The sequence below is a fragment of the Cavia porcellus genome, unplaced genomic scaffold (genome assembly GCF_034190915.1).
Source record: "Cavia porcellus strain 051 isolate PalLab524CR breed Dunkin Hartley unplaced genomic scaffold, mCavPor4.1 scaffold_3, whole genome shotgun sequence".
Taxonomy (NCBI): Eukaryota; Metazoa; Chordata; class Mammalia; order Rodentia; family Caviidae; genus Cavia; species Cavia porcellus.
In genome coordinates, this window is record NW_026947486.1 from 40,886,541 (window position 1) to 40,908,504 (window position 21,964).

At 36.9% G+C, this 21,964-nt stretch overlaps 1 long non-coding RNA gene across 1 annotated transcript in view; it reads right to left on the reverse strand.

Moving 5' to 3' along the window:
- LOC134475463 (uncharacterized) overlaps positions 1–21,964 on the reverse strand; it is a 141,034-nt gene that overhangs the window by 35,484 nt on the left and 83,586 nt on the right. Inside the window, exon 6 of the long non-coding RNA XR_010046597.1 lies at positions 14,594–14,654. This is a non-coding gene — a long non-coding RNA (uncharacterized LOC134475463). The remainder of the gene's footprint in view (positions 1–14,593; positions 14,655–21,964) is intronic.

Sequence of the window (21,964 nt, forward strand, 5' to 3'; positions counted from 1 at the left end):
AAAAAAAAAACCACAAAAAACAAAAAACAACAACAACAACAACAACAAAAAGCAAAATGCAAAAAAACAAATGAAAAAGATCTCCTATTTAAATCACACTTCACATCACCTTTAGATACCTTCCCACATTTATTTATTTATTTATTCTTTTTGAGACAGGGTCTCACTATGTAGTTCAGACTGGCCTTAAGCTCACTTTGTAGCCTAGACTGGTCTCAAACTTGCAATGATCCCCTTGCCTCAGCCTTCCAAGTGCTAGGATTACAGGCATTTGCCACCATGCCCAGTTTCCCAAATTTAAAAGAGGACAACTTTTATCTCCATGTGTGTAAGACCTCATTATATATGATACACTTGAATAAAGCTTTGCTCTTTCTTTAAAAGTCCTATTTTACCTGATTCCATCTGGGCTAGAGACCAGATCCCAGGTACTTAATCCACTAGGAACCATTAAACACAGGTTGCATGATGGGCCATTGACTCCCTCATTTAAAATGGGACCCATTTCCACACAGATATCCACATTCCCTGAAAAAAGACCCATAAAGTGCAGTTCCCAGGTGCTCTGCTTACAATTAACCTCATTACCACTAATAGGCTTGCAGTTTGGAGACAAACTCATCTATGTAACCCATTGATTTAATTAGATATGTCAAATCCTAAGGCTCACATTCCATCGAGTGGCTAACATAGGCCCTTCAACTCAAAATTTCAACAGCTTGCCTGTCATCAGGAAAACCGACAACCAAGACAAAGGATGCATGGCATGTGACCAAATTAGAGGTGTATACAGAATATCCAACTCAGTCTCAGTGCTGTAGTTGGCAAATAACCTAACATTCCATTAATAACATACTTATATCAGATTGTGTAATTCAAAACCTGCTTGCAAATAATCACCTTTCACCACCATGTGAGTAAAATCTTAGACTGTGGGAAATGTTTGGATTTGTTCACTTCTAAGTGAGAATTCAATTGTCCTACTAGAGATTTGGAATGGATGTCAACATCACCTTTGTCCACTGAGTGTCCCAAAATCACTTCAATCAAAAAATATCTTCAAGTCGCAACTCCAAGATCAATGTTGCTTTCAAATTATACAAGCAGCTCATGTCATTACAAACACATAGACCCACTTTAGCTTGAGCAGATATCACCTTGGAAAGTCCAACACCTCAGATGATATAACCTGAGTAGGGAAAGTTTCCCATATAGGGAAAATATAGGCTTTATTCTAAATAAGTAGAGAGACTTACTAAAGGTAGTTTTCTGCCTCTATAGTTGGGGCAATTAGAAAGACAAAGAAGAGTGAGAAGCTAGACTGAGAGAAGCTCCAGGTAATACATTTATCAATTTATCAAAAAGAGTTAACAAAACATGGACTGTCACAAATATAAAAGACCAAGGAAACCAGCTCCCCTGACCCACTAGACGAAATCCAAAGGAGGTAAGAGGCAGCCACCTAAGGACTCATTTTTAGTATATAAGATACAGATACAAACACACACACACACACACACACAAACACACACACACACACACACACACACACACACACACCTATGTAGGGAGCGGCTCAGAATGGCTGCTGTTGCCCTGCCCCTCCCACCTGAGGGCATTTTGTGTGTTAGCCTACATTTCCCATGATCCTCCCCTTGCCTACAATGCGCATGACATAAGCAACTTCCTGCTTCAGCCTACATTTTCCATGATCCTCATGTCTGCCTACATTACCCATAATCCTCTCCTGCTTACATCATATACCCGGATGTGAGGATGACCTATCAGATAACACTCCGTGCCCTCTTCCTGCCCCCATCGGCCCACCTCCACCCTATATAAGTTGTAGCCATTTTAAAAGTAAACAGACTTGAATGGAATCCTGCCAGGTCTTCATCTCTCTTTTCTCTTGCCCTGCCCTTCATCCCAGTTCCCTTCTCCAGGCGGAGGCCCACGGACTGATCCGTGGGACGGATCACAGGATCACACCTACAGGTATACACATTTATGTACGTTCTCACTTTAACGTCACTGTATTATTGTACCAGATATACACATATACACATTTTCTCCGTATTTAGTAATTAAATCTAAGTTACCTTCTTATAAAGCTCTCGCTCTGTCACTTACACATCACAAATGGAGAAGAAGAAATCAAATGGTGTAAATACTGTAAGCAGACATCTCAGGTCAGAATCAAAGATTCCCAACAAAACCAATCAAATAGGGACATCTTTCAGTTGCCCACATGGGGGATGGAAAAATTCCTATTACTAAATCAAAGGAGGTAGCAATAAAACCTCTGGGATATTCACCTGTTACTACTTATCCACTTACACATCACAAATGGAGAGGAAGAAATCAAATGGTGGAAATACTGTAAGCAGACATCTCAGGTCAGAATCAAAGATTCCCAACAAAACCAATCAGATAGGGACATCTTTCAGTTGTCCGCATGGGGGATGGAAAAATTCCTATTACTAAATCAAAGGAGGTAGGAATAAGACCTCTGGGATATTCACCTGTTACTACTTATCCTCCCAAAGTAGCAGGCTATCTTATTTCTTTTCCATCTTTTCATTCCAAACAAACCATCTCTTGTATTTTATTACTGAAACTGAGAGTTTACAATTACTTCAGTTAAATATTCCAGAAAAGCAATGACATATACATGTCACCCTACCACACCATTAGACCGTGAGCTCACTGTTGAGCATATTGCACACTGCATCAGAGACGATTTGACATTAAAAACCCTCCCTCAGCTCTAAACCAGGCCTGTGGACTGCCTCTCCTAGGGCACAAGTTTGACACATTATATCCACTGACTTTCATACTCTGATATTGTGGGGTTTTTTTTTTATTTAAGAGTGATATTGTGGGTTTTAAGGTGTTTCTTAACCTGTTCTTCTCTTTCTAGAAGTTTGAGGTTCAACATTAAGATGTTTATGTGCGCTTTTTCTATTTCCCTTTTATGGGTATTTATTGCTATATGTATTCCTTAAGACTGCTTTTATTATGTCCCATAAGTTACAGTATATTGTATTCTAATCATCATTCAACTTTCAACTGTAAAAACTGTCTAATTTGTCCTTTTATTTCATCTGTGACAATTGGTTATTCAGGAGGGTGCTATTTGATTTCCATGATTTATGAAGTTATTGCGGTTTCTTTTACCATGAATTTCCAATTTCAATGCACTGTGGTCTGACAGGATGCATGGGATAATTTCAATTCCTTTGCATTTACCAAAGCATGAACTATGAGCCACTATATGGTCTATTTTGGACAATGTCCCATGTACAGACGAGAATATATATTCTGATGTTGGGGAGTAGAACATTCTTTTTTTTTTTTCCTTTTTCCTTTTTATCGGTACCGGGGATCGAACTAACGACTGCCTGTTTGCAAAGCAGGCACTTTTGCCACTGAGCTAAATCCCCAGCCCCAGAACATTCTTATATACTAAATCCATTTGTTTGAAAGTTTGGTTAATTCTAATATTTCATTATTGACTTTTTTGTCTAGTTGATTTTTTTTCTGATAGTGGGGTAGTGAGATCTCTCAATACAATTGTTTTAGGGTTTACTTGATTTTCCATCCTTTGACTTTCAGTGTGTAATTTTTTTTAATTAAATGTTTCTTGCATGTGGCATATTGCTGGATCTTGCTTCTTCATGTATTCTGCCCTCTGTGTCTTGATTGGTGAATTGAGACTATTAACACTGATGGTTATAAGTGAAATGCATTGACTTGTCCTTGTCATGTTATTTTAGTGCTCACTTACCATTTTTTTCCCTTTCCCACTAATTGTTTGCCTTGCCTGATGTATAACTTCTGATGGGGCTAATGGAGCTGTAATGCTTTTTATCTCTTTCTAGATTGTCCTTAAGAATATTTTGGAGTGGTGGTTTGATGGTAAATTACCTCAGACATTCTTTGTCATGGAAATATCCTATTTTTCCAGTTCTGAAGGACAGTTTTGCAGGGTATATCAATCTGGGTTGAAAGTTGTTTTCCTTTAGAGCTTGAAATACTTCACTCCAAGCTCTCCTTGACTTGAGAGTTTGTGTTGAGGAGTCTGCTGTGATTTTGATGGGCTTCCTTTACACGTGATTTGTTTCTTCTCCTTAACAGCTTTTAAGACTCTACTGTGTTGAATTTCTAGAATCTTGACTATATATATTAAACCTGCCTGAAGATCTTTTTGGTCATGGGTAACTGGAGTTCTGTATGCTTCAATTATCTGCAAGTGAAATTCTTTTTCTCTACCAGGGAAGTTTTCTGCCATGATGTCCATGAATATTTTCTTGATGTTATTTGTGGTATCTCCTTTTTTACTGACACCAATTAATCTTAAGTTATTCTTTTCTCATCTAGCAGCTGTTGGATTTCTCATGGTTCCTTGCTATTTTTGAGAATTTTTTTGTTCCTGCAAGTTTGTCTTCAATATCTGATTCTATTCTCACATTGGCCTAATCTACTTTGAATACTTTCAATGGAATTTTTATTCTCCTGGGTATTTAACTGAATGTGCTTTATGGATCCCATTTTTTCATATCCTGAGCTTCTGTAATTTTTTTGAGCTTCTCTACTTTTTTCTGCTCTAGTGTCACAAAGCATGGTCCTTAAGTTGGACATCATCTCTGTATTTACCTGAGAGATTAATTGTAATTTCATATTTTTCAGAACCTCATTCAATTGCTCTGCTGTTACCACTTCAGAGAGGTCTGATGGGAGGATTTCAAATTTTCTCACCTCATTGCCCCCTGCATTTGCCTTTGGCAACCTCAATGCCAAGGGTTGCATTTTGTTTAAGTGTCATCTCATTTTCTTGTCTTGTCTTGTTTTTCTTTCTTTCTTTCTTTTTTAGTTTAATTCTTGGGGTGATGCTTGTACACTGCCTATAGTGGGTTGCTTTATTGCTAGTATTTAAGATGCTTAGATGATGACTACTTCTGAGATATCTTCCAGATATAGCTGGTTTTTGGGTTTTGAGTCTGTTGGAAGACCTTACCTCTTCAGCTTGTTCAAGATGGAAGCTGTTTGGCCCAGTCCCTGGTTTGCTGGCATTGTGCCACAGTATTTTCTGTAACCCGTAGTTAATCTTGGTCATGGAATACCAAGACCAACAGCTGTTTAGAACAATTATGTCAATTTTGGCTATAGTGCCACAAGTATCATCAAACATAGCCTAAAAAATGACAAACTGAACTAACCCTTAATTTTCCACCTTTAACCATGTGAACTAGATTGGTGGTTTTATAACAAAATATAAAACAAAACAGAAAATTATATGTAGTATTCAATGATATGTCAATTTTTCCCTTGGGGGTAAAAATTGAAAATAGTTTAAGGGGAAAATATAGAATTGAAAGAGGAAGAGATTGAAGAAAAGTTGCAAGACCACAAGGGTCATGCTAACTTTGGGAAATGGATGTTGAAAACTGAAAGGAAAGAGTGAAGCAAGAGATGAAAAGAATAGAATAGAACCACAGAGAGGCTAGAAACCATGTTCATACTTGATGAAGATATGAAAGATTAAGAAAGAAAAGAACTAAGAATAAAAAACAAATGTAAAAGGAAAGAGAAGACAAAAAAATACAAAAGAAAGAAAAAGGAAAAAATGTTCACTTCCAGGTTTATCTTTGCTTGCATTGGCAGACAAACTGCAGAAACACAGTCCAGATCCAGGTTGTTCTATTCCAGCAAGCCAACATTAGATTTTTGGTGGCATACTGGGTAATCTCAGTAAACCTGCACTTTCTGGTTGAGACCAGTCAGTTGTATTTGGTTCACCACCGTCCAAGTATCTTCCATGGGTCTGAGCCCTGGTAGCCACCAGATGGAGCCATCCACCATTATAAGTTTGGATTTCAGGCTGCCCATCTCCAAGATGGCTTCAGGCCAATGGTTCTCTTCCATGCAAGAGTGAGGATCCTTGCACTTACCAACAGTCATTGCAGTCCTTCACGTCCACTGCTCTGCTCCATGTCTACTGCTTCCCTCCACTGCCACATCTCTCTGCAGAGGCTTACAGGGTCACCAACCATCACCATCACTGTGACCATGTGTCTGGAGGTTCAAACCACACCTTTCATGTAGAGTCCTGTCTCAGGGAGAAGACATTGCCAGCAACCTCCTTCTTCATTGAAGTTTCTCTCTTCACTCTCTCCATGGGCTTCAATCCATGCTTCAGATTCTTTCAGGATCCAGTGCACTCACTTTTCTCCTTATTGTCTTCCTCACATTGCTGTATTCCAGCATATGAACTGTGACTCCCTAAGAGGTATATTCTGTGCTGCTTATTGTTCCACAATCTTTGGTATGTCATCTTTGCAATTCTATTTTGCAATTCATTGCTTTGGGTTATAATTTTTTCATATCTAGACATATGATTTGTCAAGCTTCCACATTCATTCCTGCCATGTATCTACAATGTGGCTTAAAAACATTTGAATTTAGTTTCTGAATCTCAATTTATATTAAAACCACACTGAGATTCCATCTCACTCCTGAAAGAATGGCCAGGATCAAGAAAACCAACAACAACAAATGCTGGAGAGGCTGTGGGGAAAGAGGAACTCTCCTGCACTGTTGGTGGGAGTGTAGACTGGTACAACCTTTGTGGAGGTCAGTCTGGAGATTTCTCAAAAAGCTGGGATTGGAAGTCTCATTTGTTCCAGCTATTCCACTTTGAGGGATATTCCCAGAAGAACTGAAAGCATCATACCACAGTGATATATGTGCACCTGTATTTATAGCAGCACAATTTGTAATCGCCAGATCTTGGAAACAACCCAAGTGTCCATCAACTGAGGAATGGATAAAAAAGTTGTGGTATTTCTATACAATGCAGTATTACTCAGCTATAAAGAAGCATCACATTGAGATATTTATCAATAAATGGGTACAGCTTGAGACCATACTCATAAGTGAAATAAATCAAACTCGCATGTGTGAATACCAAATAGTTTCCCTAATGTAAGTAATAATTCAAATATATAAAAGTATGTGGTAATCATGATTCCCCATTATGTGGCCTTGAAGCCTTGTAAAGTTTTCACTAATAAGTGACTTGGAATGACTTTATTCTGGGATGCTTGATATGGAAATATTTGAAGCTACAGTATATGAAGTTATATTCAAATATTTCAAGAAAAAAGATAGACACTATGGTAAATACTGTTAAGTCGGGTTATTTGGTGGTGAAGCACTAGATTGCTAAAACTGTCATGCTTTGACCTGTATTGTTATGTTGTTATATCCTCTTTTATTTCAATCTCTCCCTTATTCATTAAAAAATTATTCTTATTTTTTATGATTGTTTTAATTAAGGGGAAAAATTTTTTAAAAATTAGCAGGATATATTATAGTAACTTTTTTGATTTCCTATTAACTTGAAGTCTTGTAATACTCCCACTATCTTGTTTTGACTGATTAGACTCTGTTCTGTTCTGTATGATAGTATCAAGTTTGAGGGTATAGTCAACTACTTAGAAGACAATAAGATTCATTAGGATGCCCATTCTAGTTTCACTATTATCTCCTTTGGAAGCCCTGTATGTTTACAATGTTTAGGTTTTATTGATCTTTTTCTCTACTGTTTAGTTCAACTTTATAATACCTAATGAGATAGACAATTCTTTTTAAGGAAGCAAGAGGCATTATGGTAACCATTGTTGATAACCTTGTACTCTGTTTTTACATCATGTGCTATGTCTATCCTTGGTTTTGACTGGCAGCTTTGTTTTGCCATATTTGACTTTATTCTCTTCCAAAAAAAAAAGTAATAAGAACTAAAGAGTAATAAAACCCAAAATCAATTTTGTTGTAAAAAAGAGAGGGAAAAAAAAGTGCTCTAAAGGATACAACTGCAAGTGTGTTTAGGGGTGTTAAATAGATGACAATATTAATGTTTTTGGTTGGATCATTGAACACAACTGTTTGCAATCTCACTGTTTGAATGTCCATTTTGTATGCTTTGATACTGTGACTTGAGCAACCATCTCTAACATGATAATGTGTAATCTATTAACTGGTGATTTCTGTTTCTTTTTTGTAGTCTGTATTACTTGTATCCTTACACCACTTTGTTTTGTTTTGTTTTTTCTCTTTTTCCTTTTAAATAAAAAAAAGAAATAAAATAAATCTCAATTCATTAAACTGTTGTTATTCAGTAACAATGCCCTTGGTCTCACTGAGGGAAGTCTACCAATAAAGTACTGGGAACACATGAGTCAAAAATTAAGACAATCATTAGGTCCCATAAAATTTATACATCTTGCTACCTGTATCTTCACAGGATCACTATTCAGTCTATTCTAATAAAGGAGGCTTCATTAAAAAAAACACCTTCTCTGATTTTGGTGGCACATGCCTGTAATCTCACATTTGGGAGGCTGTGACACAAAGATTATCATGAGTTAAAGTCTAGCCTGAGCTACATGATGCATTCAAAGGCAGGTTGCACTACAAAGTAAGACCCTATCACAAAAACAAAACAAAACAAAACCATTGTCTCCTCCTCCTTTCTGAAGCTCATTTTCTACTTCCTACACCACTGATTGAACTTCTGCCCTCTTAAGGATTTTAGTCCTGAATCTCAAAAAATGCTTTAAAAAGGCTAATGACAAAGTTTTAAAAATACATACCTATCTTGTCTCTAAGAGATATCAGAGACCGTCAACATGAGCATTTGACTTATGGTATAGTCAAAGAGTTTAAGAAGAGTATTTCAGACAGTGGTCAATAGAGCCCATTAACAAAAGAAATTGTAGGCAATAGGACGTAACTATGAGATGACACCATGGGACTGGAGAGTCATGAAAACAGTGCTTACTAATTCACAGTTTAATACATGGCTTCAAGAATAGTAGAAGCCTGAGGTTGCTCAGTCCCCCAAGAATTCAAATGTAGGAATTCCTACTGGTAATGATATCCTTATTTGAGAAGGTCCCTATGCTGATCCCTAGATTCAATCCTATATAAATCCATAGACTTTTCATCAAGTCACTCATGCCACCCTTAAGAATCATTAGGTACATGCTGCTGCCTTGCAGCCTCAAAAATGTTGTAACTGTGGCAAGGAGTAACATAGTCAAAAAGACTGTAAAAACAGTAAACAGGGTAAAAAGACCAAACAAAAACAAAAATATCCTAAATGTAAAGAAGGACATCACTGCAAATTGTGCTGCTACAGGTTGTATAATGAGGGTCTCTCCAAAAATGGGAAGGGAACACAACTCCCTGTCCCTCAATAAAAACAGGGAATCAATTATGAAATGTTCATGTTCTGGTATGTGAGCCAAGATTCACCAGATTCACAAGATCCAATTTTTACAAATCTTAGCTAATGAATACAATTTACTTTTGGTTTCCAATTTGATTGTTATTTTTAAAAATATGCTTAAAACACTTCCTGTGCTTTAAAAAATTTTAGACAATAATTACAAGGTTAACTTTTTCTTCTTCCTGCTGACACTACGATGATTTTGCCATTCAAAGTTGTTCCAAATTCTGTTGGCAGTCATTCAAATTAAAAAAAATAAAAGAACAATCTGAGATCAAAGGGGAAAAAAAGAAAGAAAAGGGTACTTTAAAACCCAAGCAGAAGATGCCAGGCTTACTATAGACTGTAGTACATAAAATAAGAGATTAGTAAGGAAGCTATAAATAGTTATATTTTTGATGTGATAGGATTTTATATCATAAACCTTTTTAACATAGAACGAAAGAGATAATGGACAAAACTAGAAGGCTTAAGTATATCAATAAAATGTCTGTAGATGATACAATTTATACAAAAAATACAGTATGTGTAGTTAGTATGTTAAATTTTGCTCTTGTTATTTTGATGAAGAGGAAACTATTCCTTTTAAAAGCTCCTTGTTACTCAATGAAGATAGGTAACTCTAGCTTTGACTTTCATCAGTCACTCCTTTCCTGATCGTGATTCTCTAGCTTAACCGGTGTTTCAATAAAAAGATTATAAATTTCCCTCCTAACAGTATAAAAACATGGGCTTTTCTGTATTACTAGCAGGGACACATAAACTGGTCAATAATAAACATCCAAACCAGTCTCCTTAGGAATACTGACCTGGATTATGACATTCACTATTGCTGACTTCATGGTATTTTAAATATATTTATGTTTCCCAAGTATAAAGATTTCAGAGATATAAAACTGACAAACATAGTATCATACTGGTGACTACCAGGGTAAAGTTCTCTATGGTTGTCAATTTTGAGGCTCAAATATCTGACTCTCTCTTACTTGTTTTTCCATACACTTGTGATGACCTATGTCTGGCAATCCAGCATGAGACAAACCATTATAAAACAAGCCAAGGGGCTGCCAAACATCCAGCTATTAAAACAACAAAGCAGGGATATGGTGCAAAGATTGAATTTAATAAGACATTAAATTTTTAAAATAGTGATTCAGAAGGTTTCATGATAGTACAGAAAAGTAACTCATCACTCAAGCTGAGCAGACACAGAAAAACCCAAGAATTTCCATCACTTCTGAAAACCTAATTCTTGCAAATAATATAAGTCACTAACAATTCCAAAGTTACAAAAGTAAAAATGCTCCTTACCTTTCTGAGTTTGCTGACATATATATGTCAGTTAAGTGGTATGGTTTATTTGCCTCATGTACTTATCTCATCTACCTTTGACACAGTTATATGGGGAGATCCAAAACCATCTCTTACTTCTAATGACATCTCATGTACAGGTGGAACAAAACTGCCATCTCCTGGCCCCTGAATGGACTATAGGAAGAACTATGACCAGTCTGGTTATTTTATTGATTGGCAGTTTTTAGCCCACACATGGCAATTTTGGGCAAAAGAATTTACATTGTATATACTGACCAATACTACCAATAGTAGTTATTGTATTCCTTTACAGTCATGATGATATATAAATAATTTTACTATCTCTTCATTAAACATTATTCATATTATATGGTACTCAGACAATAAGTTGAAGCTTGGCTTCCCCCCAAATCTTGGGAAAATGGACAGGATACTCACCCCTTCAACAAATTACCTCAAAACTTGAACATATCAGATAAAAGTGTGTTTTGGGCATTCTATTTTTTTTTAATTTTAAAGAGAATAAAGTCAAATAAAATCAAAACAATGAAAGTGATATAGCACTTAAAAACAAGATAATATGAAATCAACAATGGTTACCATGCCTCTTGGTATCTTCAAAATACCAACCATCAGACATAATAAATTCAAACAAAACAAAACGGAATAAAACCAAACCAAACAAAACAACGACACTGATACAGAACTTCAAAACAAGATGACAGGAAATTAAAAATGGCTACCATGATACCTCTTAGTATCTTCAAAACAGCTGTCTAGACCATCAGACATAGGAATGCAAAATTAACCAAACAATACAAAACCCAATTTGCTTCTTTACTTCAGTTGTTATCTTTTCAGAAATTTGTGACTTTTAATTTCTCCTATGTCTGTGTCTCTTGACTTTATTTTGTTGTATTCATGTATTGAGCTTATTCATTTACTGGACTAGGCACCTTCATTCTTCCCATCCAGGAGTGGTAAGAGGCCTGGTGGTGGTTCATCAATGCTCCTTCAAAGCCAGTGAGGCGTTGGAGCATTTCTCCAGGCCCTCGCTGGGCTTGCTGGATTCCTCTGGCCCACAGTCATGGAATCTCATGACATGAATTCTTCCTTTTAACTCCACTTGTTCACAGGTTTGGTTTAACCCTGATATTTCTTTGATGGTTTTCTATCTACTTGATTTGTCTTTCTGTGCCATTGAGGTATTGAGGTCTCCCATTACAACTGTGTTATTGCTCATTTGATTTTCCATGTCTACTAAAAATTGTCTTATATAGTTGGGTACTCCTGTATTAGGTATAATATTTGTGATTGTTATGGGATTTATGCTGTCTTCAATTTTCTCACTGACCCTAATCAATCTTGTGTTATTCCTTTTGCTTTATCTTGTAGGTTTTTGGATTAATTTCTCATGGCCTCTTGCTATTTTTGAGATATCTTTTCACAATCACTAGCTATAATTCTATGTTCAAGATCTGAAATTCTATTAGGGAGAATAACGTATAAGAGTCATAAAGTGTTGTGCTATATAATAAGCTTATCTAAATATTTTTAAATTTGTCCTCATGAATTTGTCAGGTTTGCAACTGTCAACTTTTTAGAGTGACCAGTATTTCAAATACCTTCCAAAAGTTTAAAGAATTTGAAATGAGTTTAGAGACCTTTATTGAAGAGATGATTTATTTAAGAATCCAAAGCATCAACCATAAAATTTTTATAATAAACACCTTTTTCTATTACTAGGTTAAAAAAAAAATCTGAAATTCTATCCTTTAGTTCATTCAATCTATTGCATATAATTTCAACGAAGGTTTTAATCTCCTGGATCTCTGTTTATACCTGTTTTAGTGATTCCATTTCTCTCCTATGTTGGACATTTTTTGTTTCCACCTTTTTTTAAGCTCATGTATTTGTTTTTTCTATTATCTTTGTTTTTAAGCAACATTTTTTTTTTTTTTTTGTACCGAGACATTATTTTCTCCATAGTCTTTTCCACTAGTTTTTTGGCTTCTGTCATTATCATTTCAGAAATTTCCAGTTTTTGACTTCCAACTTCATCCTCCTCAGTTTTAGGCCTGTTCTGGGTGAACTGGGGGACTGGGGCTTCTCCCAACCTCTGCATTTAGCTATTCTCTACCTTCTCTTTTTTTATTTTGTCTTCTATGTTGATGCCCACCAATCTCCCATGATATAACCTTTACCAATACAATTGAGGCATCTCTCAAAGAGGAAAGGAGATGTACATTCCTCCAGGATGTTCCTGAGATGCAGTTAGTTCTTTATAAATATCCCAGGAACCTACCTTCTGGTGTTTACCATTTTGTGATAATGTCCATGTTATATCCCAGAGATGTGCTAGGTATGGAGTTGATCTTGGGCTCTGGATGTGGGGTTTGGCTCTGGTTGTCTGTGGGTGGATTTCTCCAGAGTTCCACTGATATCTCCTCACTGCTGCTTCAGATGCATCCACATTACTGGCCTCACTGATTATTTTACCTTCCACAGATGTGTTTCTGAGCACTGTCCTGGGTTTTGGGGTTCTTGTCAGTTTCTCATTCTTCCAGCTGGCCCTGCCATCCATGTGGGTAATGGAAGGGGCCAGGAGTGCAAATTCACTGTCTTCCAGCTGGCCCACCCTCTGGGATGTAATAGAGGGACACACAGCATGAACTCACTGTCTTCCAGCTGGCCTCAACATCAGGGATGAAATGGAGGAAGCACAAGACATGAACTCACTGTCTTCCAGCTGGCCCCACCATCAGGGATGTAATGTGGGCATTTTAAATGACACTGCTATGTTGCAGTTACACTGGTGACTGGTGTGGTCACCTAAAATCATTCCATTCAAACTGCTCAAACTATAAATAGCAATTTTTAAAGTGTTACCTCAGAATTATTGACAAATTAATATTTATAATGGAACTCTACAAAAACTAGATGCCTTTGAGGTAGAAGTCAGCTGCTTCAGTGAACACCAACAAGCCTGTTGGACATGCAGTTGGTTTAGTTGTGATGTTGGTTACTGTTCTTTGTAGAACATACATATCCATTTTAACCATTCAGTGACTTGGGAGAAAGTGTAATGCATGCTTCATAGTGCTTTTCTCAGATTTTAAGTGAGAGATTACTACAGGCAGACTTCATAAATTACAAATAGAAGCTCACAGTCAGGTATGGCAGTGCACAACTGTAATCCCAGCAGTTTGAAGGATACAGCAAGAGGATTACTCCAATTTCCTGGCAAGCCTAGGCTACATAATGAGTTCAAGGCCATGAACTACATAGCAAGACCTTGTCTTATATACGAAAAAACACACACAAATGGAAGCTTATGACATCACTTTCAATTATCTTAATGATTTTGCCTACTGGTTCAATCCTCCCCAAATTGCTTTCCTGGCCTCAATCTTAACATTGGGATTCTTATTAATATTGGAATTATCTTTTTTTTTAATAGTCCTCAAAGCCTTTTGTATGTTGTTCTCATGGATCCTTCATGCCAATGCCATGATGACCTTCTTGCATCAAGCCCGACACCTATCTACACCATATTTTTCTTTTTCTCCCCATCTCTGATTATGTAAAACAAAAAATAGTGAAATATGGGAGACATGGTTGATGAATGAATAGTTAAACAGCAGAGAAAAACATGTAGAGTCTGTGAGGGATGAACAGCTGAACAAAAAGTTTAGATTGGTGAAGTATGTTGTGGCCGGTTGCTGTCTTGCCCCTTTCCCAAAGAAAACTGCCTATCCTTGAGACAATTTCTTGCCCAAACTGCTTTACTTCTCATTTTTTTCTTACACTGATATTCTAAATAAAAGACGGAGAGTTTTCATCAATGGTGCTACTCTTGGGAGTCTCTCTAAAATTGGGTGCTCTCAGTTGGGAGAATCCCTCTGGGATTCTTGGTAAATGAACGAAGTCTTGTCTCAGTAATATTTCATTCTTTACACCATCATGGCTGCACACTGTGACAGTTACCTTCACTTGCTTCTGTGGCTCTGTGTCTCATGGCTCATCTTCCCCCTGGGTCTAACTCCTCCTGTACAGTGAAAAAGGACTTAATGAAATAAATTAGAAAGCCAAAAGGTCTCATTCCCACACCCTCCCAAAACTCCTGAGGAGGCTACCAAGCTATTTAAAAGGCAAAATGTCTGTACAATGTCTCTGGGATCTGCTGAGAGCTCAGGTAGTTATGGGGTCTTCTAAAATGACCGTTGCTCTAATGGGGGCTGATTAAAATCCAGGCATGGTCAGTTTGGGCATGCTGGAGAAAAAAGCTGTTCTCTGAAGGGGGGTTCAATAGAAACTTCAAATTGAGGCCATTTTTTCACAGTAGGGGCTACTTGGAACTCGAGCAATTTATAGGGCTACATACAGAGAGAAGTTAAACAATATTTTTATCTCATAAAAACAGAAAACTTTATAAAGATTTTGCTATTAAGAATAAACAAAGCAAAGCAAAACAAAACAAAAAAGCCAGTGGGTGTTCATGTCTGTAATCATGGCACTCTAAGAGGCTGAGGTAGGAGGATTGTAAAGTATAGCTTAAATTAGACAATTTAGTGCAACCCTGTTTCAAGAGGACTGGACATGGAGAAAGGATGAAAGACTTAGATTCAATTTCCAGTACCAACACAAGAAAACAGAACAAAACATAAAACCACCCCAATCCTCCTCCCATAAAAATGGGCAGGGAAAAGAGTGACAACCATGCTACTGGGCAGCTAGCTCAAGGAGAAGCTAATGTCTAGATAGGCAGATCAGGTTCCATCATCCTCACCTTTTTCCTCAAATCAATGAGAAAGCAAAGTATGAACTGCTCCTTCAAGCAGCTAAAAGTTTTAAGAACTAATAATAAAGTAAAATAAAAGGGAAAAGACTTCTATTTATAAGGTTACAATTTTAACAAATGAAAAAGAGATTAAATTTTTTTATTTTAAAGAGATTAAAAGAAAGCAAAACAATAAAAACAAAAGAAAACAAGAAAAACAACATAGGATTAGAAAAGAAAAACATTATAAGATTCCAAAACAATATGATAGGAAAGTAGCAATGGTCACTATATTGGATTCCTTCCTTTTTCTTTTCTATTTCCCCATCCCAGTTGTTCTTTCCTTTTGAGCAGTTTCTTTCCCTTTCAGAGTACCTATTGTACCTTTAGAATCTTATTTACTCTTTCAGTTTCTTATAGGAGGGAGACAATATTATGTTTATATATGTGATTCTGATGTGTTTCACTTATGACTATGATTTCTAGGTGCATCTATTTACCTATAAAAGCCTTGAATTTATCTAAGAAAGATTAAACTTTAATAAACATATTCTACATGTACAATCACATTCTGCTTTTTATAAACCAACCAATAGATAAAAAAACAATAAAACTAGCCAGGTGCTACCAGCCTACCCTCCCAGCACACAGAGGCTGAATTAGAAGAATCACGGATTCAAGACTTCTCTAGACAGCTTAGTGATTTTTGAGACACCTTGTCACAAAATAAAAACTGGAGTAAGGAGGCACTCTGACACTACAAGGAACTGGACCCATGTTCCTTTGTCCTCAGTTCATTGTGCCCTGGATGAAAGATTTCAGGAATGGCCAGGCAGCTATATCACCAGTCACTGAGGTCCATACATACAGGTTACCATGCTGGCTATTGAGTAAACTAAAAAAGGAATTTATTGTGATAATGAGAAATAAGGATTCATTCAAAGGTGGCTCCAAGGAGACAGAGGGGCTTAATCATCCATATCACCATCTTACATCGTACAAATGTGTTAGGGTATTTTAAAGTGGGGAAAAGAAATACAATGGTACAATAAATATTGTCCAGACTGCTTTAATTTCTTCCTAAGCACAGACATCTCTTTATTTTGCTTGTATAAATGAAGGTGAACTTTGATGGAAAGCCTTTTAGAGTTCTGGGTGCTACAAACAGCCCACTACAATATGCATGGTATATTTAGCCACCTCTGACTGTAGCCTGAGGAGAATTGGGAGAGGCAGCTTGAACTCTAGGCCTGAGTAAATTGGAAGAAAGCACTAGTATCTAAAGGAAAAAAAATCTAACTTTTAAAGTTCCATTTTGCTGCATGTTATAGCCACAAAGTAGTACAGATAAAGCTTAGTGGAAGCAGATATGGAGACATTTATACCTTCAAGTGAGAAGATCCACAGTGTCACAAATTCATACTATGTGCAAGATGGATTGCCTTTTTGTGCAAATAAAAATTACTCCTAGATTTCAAGGGAAGCATGGTGACTGATGCTTACTGATCTTTTTTTTAGAGGTTACTTTGGTATGCTAATAACTCAAAAATGCATTCCTTGTTTCTGTCCAGTGGTCAGTGTTTCCTTATGAGCCTTAATCATAAAAAATTTACCAAGGAAATTTAAATCAGGTCTAACTCCAAGGAGAAAGGATCTTTAAAGAATGCCCTCTTTTAGAATTTTTTTCTTTCATCTTTTTTGAGATGGTTTTCACTGTTGGTTTTGGCTGATCTTACTCTCAGTTTGTAGCCTAGGGTGGCTTCAAACTCACCACAATGCTTATGGGTCAGCTTCCTGTGTGCTGAGATTACAGGCATGTGCCACCAAACCTGGCTTCCTTTTGGAAATAGGATAAATAAATCAGAAGAAGTGTAAACAGTGTGAAACTTTAAAATGTCATTGTGCTAAGTGGAATTATTTTGAATGTAAGACACAACAAATAATAATTAAAGATATACTATTTATTTAAATCTGTTTCTTTACTTCAAGATAACTGGTAAAGTATGTTACTTTTCAAGCCCTTCCCTTTGCTCCTTAGGCCTGCTACATACCTAACATTCATCAAAAATGTTTTTAGAAAAAGGTGCTAATTGCTTCCTGTGTTTCTATATTATAGGGCATAATTTAACTTCAGCAATTGCTAAAGTCCACCAATTTATCAAAATTCATGGAATTGATCATACTAGAGCTTACCTTACTTATAGTAACACAAGTATTCCACTAAATTCATTAGTTGTCTATATTTTTTAAATTTAAAAACAAAAAGCATAAAAATGATGGTACAATATTTCAAAACAACAATAGGAGATTAACACTGGTTAATATATTGTATATTGTTATCTTAAAGTAGTTTTTCAGATTACAAGATATAGCCATAAAAAAAGGATCAAACACTAGAACAATGAAAGCATAAAATGTTCTTTTTGATGAACTAACAGAGATTAGTAGTATAATTTTATATCTTGTATATATAATCTTTAAAAGATAATTAAATACAATATGAATAAACTGGATAACTGTGTCCTTAACTACATTTCCTGTAGTCACTGTACTCACTGTTAAAATGTTCTATATTGCTCATAAATGCTCTTAACACACAATATAGAATCAATTAAAGTTCAAATAAACTTTGAGCACTTACAAAACAGCTACATTAAATGGGACTCCATTTACCATGAGTTAAATAGCTAATATGGAGACTGGACTCTGCAGGTTTCAAGGGTTGGCTGTGTCAGGCCCAGCAACCTTCTTTCAATTCGGGAAACCAGGGCTGCCGGAGGTCCCAGTGCAAGCCTGGGAAGAGTTTAGGATCATCGTTCCCAGCGGTTAAGTGCTCGCTCAGCTTCCAGCCACAGCAGACTGGGCTTTGCAGGTTTACCAGCCTGGCTGGGCCATGCCCAGGGACCTTCCTTCAATCCGGAGATCAGGGGCTCCCCAAGGTGAGTTCCAGCACACCAACACAGGCCCGGGGTGAGTTTGGGTGAGTTTAAGATCATCGCTCCCAGTGGTTAACTGCCTGACCAGCTTCCAGCCACACTAGATTGGGATTGGGAGGTTTGGCGGGCTCAACTAGACCACATCCAACCATCTTCTTCAATCAGAGGAGCTGAGGGCATGGAAAGTGAGTTTCTGGGCATCAGTGCTTGCCCCAAGACAGCTTTGGACCATCACCCACAGTGGTTAGGAACCCACACAGCTCCCAGGAACACCAGAGAAGGCACAGGAGGTCCTGTGGGCTTAACTGGACTGCGCTCAGTAACCTTCATTCAGTCCCAGGAGCCCAGGGCATAGGATGCGATTTCCAACACACCCAGGGAAAGCTATGGTACATCATTTCAAACACAGAAATATAGGAAAATGACAAGATGAAAGATGAAAATGCAATCTCATACCTCCAGCGCATGCCAAGAAAGCCTAGGAGCCATGTTCATAGAAGAAAATATATGCCGTACACCTGAAATAATAGCAACTCCAGGAAGTTTTAAAGGAATTCAAATTAGAAATAATCGCCCAAGCAAAAGAAGAAAAGATAAAAGTAACGGAAGAAATGTTGAACATATCTAAAAAAGACATAGTTAAATAATTAGAGGAACAAAGCAAAAAGATAGAATCCCTGGATGAACAATATAAGAAACAAACAGAATACATGAAGCAGATTCAAAGAGATATATAGGAAATCGAATATTCTGTTGAAAGTTGTAAAAACCGCCTCAACGAAAGCGAAGATAAAATTTCAGACTGCAAAGACAATATTGCAGATAGTGAAAAGGAAAGTTCTATTAAAAATAACAAGGAATCAGGAAATAAAAATTCAACAGCTGCAAGATCATGTAAAGAAAAACATAAAACTGATAGGGAAAAATGAAAAATAAGGGGGCAACACAAATGATGTGAAGAGGTTATTTACAGAAGTAATAGCTGAAAATTTCCCAAACATGAGAATGGAAACAGACATACAGATTAGTGAAGCATATAAAACTCCAAATAGCCATGACCAAAATAAAACTACACTCGGACATATAATAATCAACATCCCAGACATCCAACATAAGAATAGAATATTAAAAGCTGTTAGAGAAAAAAGACAGATCACCTATAAAGGAAAACCTATCAGAATCACAGTAGACAACTCAGCACAAACAATAAAGTCAAGAAGAGCATGGAAGTATTTCAGATCCTAAAGGAAAACCACTTCCAACCTAGACTGATGTACTCTGCAAACTGTCATTCAAAATGGATGGAGAAATAAGATACTTCCTTGTCAAAGAACAGCTGAAGAAATTCAAAATCACCAAACCAATCCTGCAAAGAATAATGAAACACAGTCTAGATACACATAGGAAGAACCACTACCCAAGGCAGACAATTAAATAGAATGGAAAGATAAAAATGCAACAGCAGAAAGATAACAGGTCAACAATAAACCAATATATAATAGCCATAACCATTAATGTAAATGGTCACATTTCACCAATTAAAAGAAACAGACTGGCAGAATGGATCAAGAAACAGCATACAAACACATGCTGTCTACAAGAATCCCATCTAACCCAAAAGAAAACTCATACACTGAAACTCAAAGGATCGAAAACAATACTTCATGCAACAGGAACCCCCCCACACACACACTGCAAAAAAGCAGGGGTAGCTATTCTGAATGTTTGCAGACAATGTGAACTTCAATCAAGAATGATCCAAAGAGATAAAGAAGGTCACTACACACTGAAGAGACCAAGAAAGCTCGTTCCATCTGCTGCTTCCCCTCCCCTGCTCCCTTCAAATCTAACTAGGTTAAGTTTTAACTTCCTAAAGGCCATAAAACAAAGGTCTGAGGTAATAGCTCCTGACATCCCAGGTCTTCCCTATACGTCACAAATTGTGTTAATTGCATCAGATTGTATTAGATTGTACATTCTTCACAAAAATAGCTTCGTTTATATCATAGTAATATCTGTAACTTGGCCTTACTGTAAATGTGTGTCTTCCTTTTCCTCTGGGCAAAGGATTGATATGTTAATCAATGCTCTCCTCTGTATGCTAACCATTGTTGCCCTCTACAAATAGAATGGTTGTGGTGCTAAAGTAAGGTAATTAAGGTTGTTAATTGCTGTTAGACTTTTCTATTCAGGAGGCCTTGTGGTGCGGGTTTCGAAACTATGTGCAGCTCCACCCCCACAGGAACCAGTGTTCTTAAACAGTTAAGACAAACAGCCTTAACCTAAGGCAGATCTCTCAGTCATGAGACAAACGCCCATTCCTAAGGAATGCCACCCCTTCTTGGGAGACACTCCCTCACCCCACTAAGAAACCCAATCCCTTAAGGACAGCTCACCATCAGCCCTGCTCTAATCACTATGATTGGCTTCTGTAACAACGCTTGCTTTGCGGTTTTCACCCTTAAAAACACCAGCCCTGCCTCAACTCGGGGTTCTCCGTTTCCACCTGTTTGGAGGACCCCGTGCGCACGGAATAATAAAAACCCCTTTGTTCTTGCATGAGAGCTGAGTCCTTGGGGTCTTCTTCGTGACACCGGTCTTACAATACTACTTAGGGGACAACTTCAAGAGGAAGAGATAACAAACTTAAATACATATGCACCAAATCCGGGAGCACCCAGCTATAAAAAGCAAGTATTAATAGATATGAAAAATCAAATAAGCAATAACACAATTATAACAGAAGACATTAACAAACCATTGACAAAAAGGGACAGATCAACCAGACAGAAAATCAGCAAAGAAAGAAAAAAACGGAATCACACCTGTGAACAAACAGACTTCATAGACATACACAGACATACATTCAAAAACATCAGAATACACATTCTTCTCAGCACTGCATGGGACATTCTCTAAAATGGACCATATAATTCCCCACAGAACATATTAAAGTAAATGCAAAAGAGTTCAAACAATCCCATGCATGTTATCAGATCATAGCGTCATGAAACTAGAAATTAATGATAAAAGAAACTGCAAAATCCCTGCAAACATATGGAAATTGAATAATACATTCTTGAGCAATCAGTGGGTTATAGGGGAACTTAAAGAAGAAATTAAACAATACTGACAAGCAAACAAAAATACAAATACAACTTACTGGAATCTGTGGGATGCAATGAAAGCAGTTCTCAGAAGAAAATTTATTGCACTAAGTTCCCACATCAAGAAAACAGAATGAACACAAACAACCTGATGCTGTACCTCAAACATCTAGAAAAATAAGAGCAAGTCAAGCTGAAAGCAAAAAGAAGGGAGGAAATCATAAAAATCAGAGTAGAAATTAACACAATACACTAAGAAAACAATACAAAAAAAAATCAATGAATCAAAGACTTTGTTCTATGAAAGAATAAATAAAATTAATAAGCCCCAAGCCAACCTTATTAAAAAAAAGAAAGAAAAAGCTCAAATTCAAGCAATAAGGAATGAAAAAGGTGAAATCACTACAAGACTCTGTGGAAATAGAGAACATCATCATCAATACCTATTTCAAAAACCTCTACTCTCATAGGTTTGATAACACAGAAGAAATGGATAGATTCCTAGAAACATATGAACTACCAAAGTTGGGTCAAC